Raw genomic sequence first — 10,709 nt, forward strand, 5'->3', positions numbered from 1 at the left:
GTAGACGAGTTCTGTCCCCATTTCTCGGTATCTCATCTTGCGTTGCAATCCTCAAACGGTGTATTATCCACGTTCCTTACCGGCTCCAAAGCATGCAGCGAATCTTGAAAGCTGGCAAGAGCGAAACCCCACTGAACAACTTTGGAAATGGCAGAAGATATGCCAGGGTGCGTAACTAGAATGTGGCCAACCTCCAAGAAAAGTATATAGGGAGCTCTAATTTTAAAAGACATAAAAACAGAAGAGCAGAAATACCTACTGCTTTATCTAGAATAGCCACACAGCCTGGTTTCAAATATAAATGTGATTTGATAAGACTCCAAACCAACCTGCACCTCCGCCTGCAACTTTCAGAGAACTGCAAGATTTTATAAGATTGATAAAGGGGTGTCTGATGCTTATAATGCATTTTCAAAATGACTTCTCCGCTCTCCAGTTAACCAACCACAAAGAGCACTCAAGAGTTGGATATATGTATAGTCGCTTTTGAACCTGGTTTATATTGGCCTGTATTGCCACCTTGCATGACCAGGTACAGGAATTTCCAGGAAGAGCTAACACAGAATTCAGCCTGGTAGAAAAAAGCAGACAGATTGGCTCCTCTCCAGGGCACAAGTGGTGGGCAGGTGGGTGTGGTGGCCACACTCTGTCATGATTGGCTGCGCTGGCCTTGGTCAGGTGCCCCAGTTCTCCCAGCAAAGGCTCACATGAGCTCCAGGTCAGGATCCTGTGAGCATTCATTGAGTCTGATGCCCAAACCTCTACAAGGTTATTTGGCCATGCATAGCTTGAGGCTTGGCTTTTTCTAAAATTGACTTTTCCTTTGTCATAGACTTTAAAAGGTGTTTAAAGCTGAGCATTTTAAAATGTTAACAAAATATTATCCTTAGGGCAGGGCTCTTTGGCGTCTGCTACAGTCAAAAGCAGATGTATGTAAAAAAAAAAAAAAAATGTACAGCTTACAAAACACTGAAGTTCCAGATGTAAGGAAGCACTCACCGTCTGTCCATCTGACTGTCTGTCATCCTGTATGGTTTTGATTGATTACTTGCTATTTGCACATTGAGCAAGTTTCACCCTCTCGTGCATTTAATGATTTTAGTTGTAACAAAGCTGAATAACATTCCCATACTACAGACAGGAGAAAATGAAACTCCCCAAAGATTAAACAACAATATCCTGAAACCACAGCGTGTACCCCCTCTACTTCGGTGGTCCCAGGAGAGACCATGCTAAATTTTAATCTTTAAATTGCAAACCTGAAAGGGAAGTAGACTCTTTTGTACATGAAGATTTTAGGTTGGATCTTATTCTGTGTTTTCCTTGACAAAACTGAACTATGATTAAATGTCTAAATAAGGCTGAAAGAGCATCAGAGCTACGGGAGAGCTGATAGTTCAAAATGCATTTAATATGGGAACAACATGGCTAACACAAATAAAACATAAAAATGCAAACTTGTGAGCCTAACCTAAAAATAGTTTAGGGTTGGAGAGATGACTTAGTGGTTAAGAGCACTGGTTGCTCTTCCAGAGGACCTGGCCTTAATTCCCAGAACCCACAGTTTGGCCCACAACCATCTGTAATTGGAGTTCCAGGAGATGCCCTCTTCCGGCCTTCAAGGGAACCCAGCAAGTGGTGCACTTACATAAATGCAGGCAAAACACCCATGCACATTAAAAAAAATGTTTTACGTAAGTCCAAATTAAAAACAACAACAGCAACAAATCAAGATGTTTCTAAAACTTGTCGTAAGAGCTCTTCTGCCATTCCCTACCCATATCCTAATGTTAAACTGCTGATGGTAGAGGATGGGGGTTCAAACTGATCTGAGCAGCAATGGTGATCAATATAGTGAGGGAGGGACAATGTGAAGACCCGCAGCTACGGATCTGCTAGTGAGGCTGGCCTACTTTTCTGGGAACTCAATAAGGAGAGACTCTGGCCACCCATCCCATCCTAACCACTCACTCCATGATACTTACTATGCTAAAGAATCCCAAAGAATGTATTTCAGAAATACTAAACTCAGACAGAGGACAGTTTCTTTGTCAAAGCTGAGGGCTGAGACTGAAAGATGTCAAAGGTAAAGATGAATAATAGTGTATTTAGCCAGTGTCCTACAAGCCTAGTCCCCATCATGGCTGTGTTTGATTGGGGCTGCTGAGTGTGGTGGAATGTGGGATTGCTTCAGATTGTGAAGTTAGGGTGTAAAATGATCTGTACACATCCTAGGGATTTTGTTTTCCTTGAGTTGTGGATAGTCATGCAATCTCCACTTCCTAAAGCAATAGACAGACAACAATAATAGCAAATGTATAGACATAAACACATATACACACACATAATAAGGAAGGATATTAGTACCCAGTTTTGTTTGAATAAAGAATAAAAGTCTATTTTTAAAAAGAGAACAAAGCTTCCCCCAGAGCCAGTGTATTGCAATGATGCTGTTAATCAAGGCTGTGTGGTGGGGGAAAGAGGCAGAACCTTCCAGATAGGCAGGATGCAGCCTTTCCTAGGAGACAGTTCATAAGAACTGAAAAGGATGTCCCACTAGTGACAGCTTCTAGCCCATGTCCATTTATAATCAGATTCATTCTATTTTCTAAAACTCAAAAATTAAAACAAAAATTAATCTTTTTTTTTTTTTTTTTTTTTTTTTTTTTAAGGAAAGCCTAGTTAATAATGTGAATACACGAAGTCACAAATGCTTTCTACAGTGATGTCACTGTTAGAGATAGCTTTAGACCCCACCCAAAACCCTGGTCTGCCAAGCTTGGCTTCACACAGCAAAGGAGGTGTTTGTGGCGCCCCCTGCTGACTTCATGGTTACACTACTGAATCTCGAAAAAATAAGTTTAGAACGTTTGACTTGATTATTCTACATCCTTAATTTAGCATACAAAATAACTTTTATTGTAGAATTTTAATACAAATGTGCCATTATAATTTGCTCCAATTTTTCTTCATTCCCCACTGCTCTCTGCATCTTCCTTGCCCCTTTGCCTCTTCGTGGTCTCTTCCCCCTCAAATGATGCCCCCTCCTGCTCTCACTCTCATCTCTCATATACTCTGTTACCCTCTCTTTTCCTCCCTCCCCACTTCCTGAAAGTCTCTTCTTCCCCTCTGATGATTTCCTTTCTCAGTTAATGATACACACACACACACACACACACACACACACACACACACACACACTTAAAGCTAGATTCTGCATATGAAACAAAACATGGTGTTTGTCTCTCTAAGCCTGGCTTATTTTGTTTAACATAGTGATTTCTAGTTCCATCCATTTTCCTGAAAATGTCATGAGTTCATTGTTTATGGCTGAGATTCTGATATATATATATATATATATATATATATCAGAATATATGTATGTATATATGTATAAATATATAGTATTTCCTTGCAAAATTTACAGAAAATAAAGCAAAGAACAATATGTAGAATGCCAACTAAAGACTTCTTAGGAACAGAGGTTTTATTGCCACAGTTCAAAGTGTAAACTCATATATATGAAGGGCAAGAGCAATACATTTAAGTGGCAATTTTGTTTTAATAAAAAGGGTTTTGCTCTATGATTGAAATTTTAGCATTGTCATATCAGAAATGCAATTTAAAAGATTGCTTGAAGTAACTTAAGCCTTCACAGAAATCTTCTAGTAAACAGGTAAAAGTCGCCTCCAGTATCTTGAAACAGAATTATGCCGACGTTCTAGAGCCTCTTACATTTTGTGAGGCTATCATCACGCTCTGTGCCATCAGCCCTCTGGAATAGTGAGGACCCGAGACTCTCTTTGCGGCATGGCTCCATCCTACACTGTGATGCTCAGGACTGTTGGTATACGTGTGGAATATATCTATAGCAGTGTCGACTCCAACTATCTAAAAACAGTGACTGCCAAATCTCTAGATGGTATCTTACCAAAGTTGTACATTCAGAAGACTTGAGGGTGCTCTTAAAATTCTTAAAATAGGGCTGAGGACATGGCTTAGTGGTCGGGGTGTTTGATGTGTGGGCCTGAGTTCAGATCTCCAGCAGCCGTATAAAAAGTTGCTTGTAATGGCACACACCTGTAACTCCGGTACTGCAGAGACGGGAAGAAACAAGGGTGACCGGGAGCTGCTGGCCAGCCATCCTAGATGAAACTGAATTCTGAATTCAGTGAAGGACACTGTCTCAAAAACTAGTAAGGTGCAGAGCAAAGGAGGAAGATGACTGTTCTATTTGTGCCCTTTGCTCCACAGGTGTAGGCAAGTGCACCTGCACACACACACACACACACACACACACACACACACACACACACACACACCACATGCATGTGCACAGACAATTTATATATAATATTTAGTGTTACATGAAAGTAATAAACTGAAATATATAACCATAATAATTCAGTATTTGGCTTAACAAAACTTGTTTCTCTTAACGTCTATAACTTCTTGCAACACAGTTGTGATGTCTTCCATGGGATAAGCAGAATCCAGTGTTCTTACTGTACAATTAAAGGAGGAGTTAAGAATGACAGGTACACATCATTGGTGGTTTTTGTGGGGATGACAAATATATCTGACTAAAATACTAGTGTAGGGTAACCAAGTCAACACAGCATTTTCCTCTTTGCCTAACATAGACATTGATTTGTTACTTGCAATGTCACGTCGGGAAAACTGGATGAAGCCAGAGCATGGATAACTCAGACATCGTCATGAAGACAGTTTGGGTAACTGCAGCACCCTGCTGGTCAGCTGTTAGATCATTGCCACAAACCCAGCCACAGAGGGAATCCTTCACAGCTTTGCACCGTATCACTCATTTGGAGAAAAGCTTGTTAGGGTCCCAAAACAATGAATGTAGATTGTCATTGAACATGAGGCCCATGTTTAAAAATTAATCTTCCTATATCATCACAAGACATTATGTGTAGTTGTTCAGCTTTCTACAGTCCCACATTGGTTGCCAAATGTTGTTAGTTTTTTTTTTTTTTTTTTTACTCTTTTGGGGGGCCTGCCACCGAGCTCTCAAATAAATCACACACACCGGCTTATTCTTAATTATAAATGCCTAGCCTTAGCTTGGTTTATGTCTAACGAGCTTTCCTTAACTTAAATTATCCCGTTTTTCTTTTACCTCTGGGCTTTTGTCTTTTTCCTACCTCTGTAAATCTTACTTGTACTCTTACTCTGTGGCTGGCTGGGTGGCTAGCCTCTCATGTCCTCCTCCTTTTCTGGCTACTTTCCTCCCAGATTTCTCCTTCTATATATTCTTTGTGCCTACTAACCCCACCTATTTTTTCTCCTGCCTTGCAATTGGCTGTTCAGTTCTTTATTAAACCATCAAATGTTTTAGATAGGCAAAGGATCACAGCTTCACAGAGTTAAACAAATGCAACATAAACACAAGTAACATACCTTCAAATAATATTCCCCAACAGTTATGTAGTCTGCTAATAATGTTCAACATTAAGAGGCTATAACTGATGGTGTAACTACTCTCTTGTGTATTTTAGCAAACAATAAACTTGCCAGTGATATGCCCATACTGAAAAGTGGATAAATTAAGTAGCTGTGTGAAGGAACGGTACCTTCTGTGTCTCAGGATCTATTAACTAGTTACAAACACCAATAGCTATTCAGACACCAGTGTAGAAGGCATCCTGCAATGTCCAGTGGCAGGCTTCCAGCATGACAATACCCTGCAGGTCTTCTTTCAAAAGCCTTGAGATCTTCCACTTGCTGCAGTGTGTCTGTGTCAGGTTACCATGCTGGTCACCACTCTGCCCCAGGCTATCACAGTCCTCAGGTCCTGGACACCAAGGTCTAGTATTGGTAATTGAGCTGTTCTGTTCCCCTTGTTAGTTCATAAGTGATAAGAAGAGAAATATGTCTGGTGAGGTACTTCTCATGGTGCTGAAGGGCATGTGGAACATTAGAAAATCCTAGTCAATGTGTGAGTCAGTCCACTGAGGAAGGTGTGACCAGATGCCAATTCATTTGACTTGAAGTTTCCTCAACTCTCTTTCTTTTTTCTTTTAATTGATTTTCTAATTTGAAAAGTAGTGTTTTATTGGGTATGTGGATGTAGCTTAGTTGGCAGAGTGCTTACCAGCAAGTACAAAGCCTTGGGTATCATTCCCAGCACCACATAAACTAAGTATGGTGACATATACCTATAATTCCAGCACTCAGGAGGCAAAGGCAGGAGGATCAGGAGTTCAAGGTCCTCCTCAGCTAATTGGTGAGTTTGAAAGTGGCCTGAGCTACATGACAATTTGTCTCAACAAGAGAAAAAGTAGTGTGTTTTTTACTAAAACCAAAATTTCAAACAGTATAAAGCAAGTAGGATCAGATGAAAGTCTTTCTTTGACATGAGATTTCCAATCCCTACTAATTCCCTTTTGTTTCCTTCCACAAATTCCATGCAAATAAAAGCATAAATATGAATGTGAATGTGTGTGCATACACATCTGTCATCACATACATAAATTACTTTTTGCAGTAATGTCAGTATACCATAGTCTTATAATTTTTCTTAATAATATATCTTAAAGGTAAGTTCATTGTACAAAGTCCCTGTTTCCTTTTTATAGCCTCGTAAGGTTTCCTTCTGTGACTGCACAATCATTTATTTAACCAGACACATATTAATAATTCTTCTGGCCTTTTGGTAATTTAAGCCTTGCCAGAAGGAGCAGAGAGGAAATTCTCTTAAATTATTGAACTAAAATATGAATATTTATTATTTGATAAGTAAAGCCATGAGACAACACAATTTACATTTCCACCTGCTGTGCAGGAGACTCCAAGTACAGATATTCTAGCCATGACTGCATGTTTCTGAAGTATTTAATATTTCCTAATCTAGCAAGTGAACAATGTTCTCTTGATTTTATATGACATCAATAATACCAAGCCAATCTTCAAGCAGCAGTGATGGTATGCCAGACATTGTTCTGAGAGCGTTGTGTATAGGAACCAGTTGTTACACAGCAGCTTTACACATTAAGATTATTCTCACACACAGGTCAGCTGTTTAAAGTGTATAATTATGCAGCTGTGGAAATGACTTAGTGGATAAAGTGTGATGATGGGAGCCTAGGTCTCCAGAGAACACATGCCTTCAGGTAGGCATAATGGTTGCCTGTAATTCTGGGGCTGGAAGGTGGAGACAGAGTCTCCTTAGAACAAGATGACTAACTAGACTATGCCATATCTGTGAGTTCTGGGTTCAACCAAGAGATGATGCCTCAGTGAATCAGATGGAGACTGATCCAGGAAGATTCCCAATGTCAATCTTGGGACTCCATAATCATGTGCGTACAGTGCACCCACATGTGTGAACATGTATAACCCACACACAGGTTCCCCCTCCCATACACATAAAAACAGATATTAAACTATATAATTATGGAGCTGGATACGGTGGGACACACTTGTAATCCCAACTAGTCAGGGTTTCAAGATCAGTCTGGGAAACTTAGCAAGACCCTGTCTCAAAATAAATAATAAAAATAAACTGATGATTAAATGGCTTTTAGTATATTCACAGAAATGTGTGTGCTGGCTAGTTTTATGTCAACTTGACACAAGCCAGAGTCGTTGGAGAGGAGGGAGCCTCAATTGAGAAAAATACCTCAATAAGATCAGACTATAAACAAGCCTTAGGGCATTTAATTAATTGGTGATTGATGTTGGAGGGCCCAGCCAATTGTAGGTGGTTCCATCTTCAGGCAAGTGGCCCTGGGTTCTATAAGAAGGCAGGCTGAGCAAGCCATGGGGAGCAAGCCAGTGAACAGCACCCTTACATGGTTTCTGAATCAGCTCTTGTCTCCAGGTTCCTGCCCTGTTTTGAGTTCCTGTCCTGACTTCCTTCAGTGATGAACAGTGATGTGGAGGCATAAGTCAAATAAACCCTTTCCTCTCCCAGTTTCTTTTGATCATGGTATTTCATCATAGCAATAGTCACCCTGACTAAGACAATGTGCAATTGTCCTCGGCCTTAGAATGAATAATTTAGTCATCTCCAGGGAAGTGCCATAAACAATAACTGTCACCCGATTACTACTCTTCCACTCAGAAGCAAGCCTTAGCCAACTCTGCCCATAGATTCAGTCATCTCGTGAACATGGGATTATATATATACGTGGATTTTGTAACTGACTTCTTTCACTTAGCCAAATATTACCAACTGAAACATGCATCCATTCTCTTTCCTATGGTAGTCTATTCTTATAGCACCTCATTATTATAAAAAAAAATGCTATGTTTTATTGACTCATAAGTTAGGGGACATCTAGGCTCTTTGGGTTATCTAAATAATGCTGCTTCTCATGTGCAGTGTGATAGATGTAGCTCACTTGTCTGCACAGCAAGGAGGAGTCACTAGGCTATGTAGTGAGTGAATTGAAGTTTAAGTGTGTGATGACTGCCAAGGCTTCCCCCTGGAATTGACCGAAGTTCCTCCTGAGAGTGTGTTATCAGCCCTCATTCATGAGCGCCGCACTCATGTATCATTTCATGTTAGTCTACTTCATGACATTACAATCTCCCAAATAGAGACTGACCCAGTCTCCATGTACTCATCACCACAGAGCTGGTACAGAGGACGGAACGGGGAGGAAGGGAGCTGACTTCTTTCACTCAGCAAATGATTGGATAAAATGAAGCATTTAAGGGATGAAAGCAGACACATGCGACAAGGTAGTTAGTTCATCTTTAAAATAATGTCATGTTGTAGTTTCCTTGGCAAGACAGTTAAAATAAAAGGCCAGGATGAAAGGATAAACAAAAGTCATTGACACCTTAAAGAAGCTTAGGTATGAATGAAAACAGCAGTGTGCTCCTACTCATTAGCGAAGTCAGTGTAAGCAGGTAGAAACCAGTTAGGAACTCCATCAGGTCCTTACATTGTCACAGGCATATGTGATTACACCAGCAATACTTTCTAACAGCTAAAAGCTTTTATTGGCATATGTTAACTATACATATAATAGGTTTTATTATAACATTTTCACACAGCATCTGATATACTTCCACAGGTACCATTCACTTCTCTTTGAATAGATGTTTGAGGGAAACATTCTTAAAACTTATCCTTTTGTAAGTGTTTAATGGATTTTTGTCATCCTTGGTAAATCCAAAGCATTGTTTTGTCAAAATTATCTCTATATTTTACAGAACCAACTCCCCACACTGTCCACTCACACGTTGAAATAGTTTAATGATAATGCAATGCATTGCCTATGATCAGGATCCATAGCATTGAAGACACAGGCCTCCAGCTCAGGGTGGAGCTTTGTCTACCTTTGATGCTCAGGCCCTCAGAAACATGAGCACACAGGTGGATCTTCAGAATCATCCCTAAAGACCCTGCTTTCTGCTTCTGCACCTGCATCACTACATTTCCTTCCAGAACACAGAGACAGGATTGGCCCATGTCCAGACAGCCATCTCAAGCCTGCCACACATGCTCTCCTCAAGACCTCTTCTTTAGACCATTTCATGCTACAGAAGCTCAACCCAGTTGACTGATTACTCAATAACAATGTAAGAGGGGCAGAATCTGCCAAGACCTTCAGCCTACATGATTAAGGGTTTTCTCTAGAGGCCTTCAACTCAATTTGCTAGCTTAACTGGCCAGGAGAAAATAAGCAGCCTCGTGAGCTCAGTCCTGCTGGAATCGAGGGGTGGATGGGTAGGGATATGTGTGTCTTTTCCATTTCAGACTTGGGCTCTGGAAGTTCCTGTGAAGAAAAATTCAAATGAAAACACATCCGGTTAGACCCACGGGGAATCCTGAGAACAGGAGGCAAGGTCCACCGTTAATGGAGACCATGGAAGTTGGAGTTTTGGGTCCGGGGATCATGCTGACATCGGTAGCAGCAGACATTCTAGGATAGAATGTTCTCTCAGAACACTCTGCCCTTATCTGTAATGTGCTGGAGCTGGCTAATGCTGGCTAGTAAAAGTTGGCTGTTAACTCCATGGTCATTTTGCAAGCCAGGTTGACAGTATTGGGAGGCACTGGGGGAGCATTTACACCATGCAAATCAGCAAGCATTCTGAACAAAGGCTTTCGGCCCCTCTAAGGAGCCGGCTAGCTAAATATTTACTATTAAAACCATTTATAGCCGCTTATAAAAACATACATATAAACTTGTAGTTCTCAACCAGAAGGGTCTGAGTATCCAAGTGGCATTTGGGTTCAGACATAATTGGTTGTCAAACTGAAGGAAGAAGTATGTTGTGGTCTGAATGCTAAATGTCCCCATAGGCACAGGTATCTGAACAGTTGGCTCCCAGCTGGCGGTGCTGTTTTGAGAGATTCTAGAATCTTTAGGAAGGGAGCCTCACTGCAACCACTGTCTTAGTTAAGGTTTCTATTGCTGTGAAGAGACACCATGACCACTGAAACGCTTATGAAGGAAAACATTTAATTGGGGGCTAGCTTACAGTTCAGAGGTTTAGTCCACTGTCATCGTGGAAGGAAGCATTGTGGCATGCAGGCAGATATGGTTCAGGAGAAGTACCTGAGAGTTCTACAGCTAGTTCTGAAGGCATCGGGAAGAGAGAGTGACACTGGGCCTGGCTTGAGCATCTGAAACCTCAAAGGCCGCACCCAGCAGCACTCTTCCTCCAACAAGGCCACACCCACTCCAACAAGGCCACACCCACTCCAACAAGGCCACACCCACTCCAAC

Source organism: Peromyscus maniculatus, chromosome 17 (genome assembly GCF_049852395.1).
Source record: "Peromyscus maniculatus bairdii isolate BWxNUB_F1_BW_parent chromosome 17, HU_Pman_BW_mat_3.1, whole genome shotgun sequence".
NCBI lineage: Eukaryota > Metazoa > Chordata > Mammalia > Rodentia > Cricetidae > Peromyscus > Peromyscus maniculatus.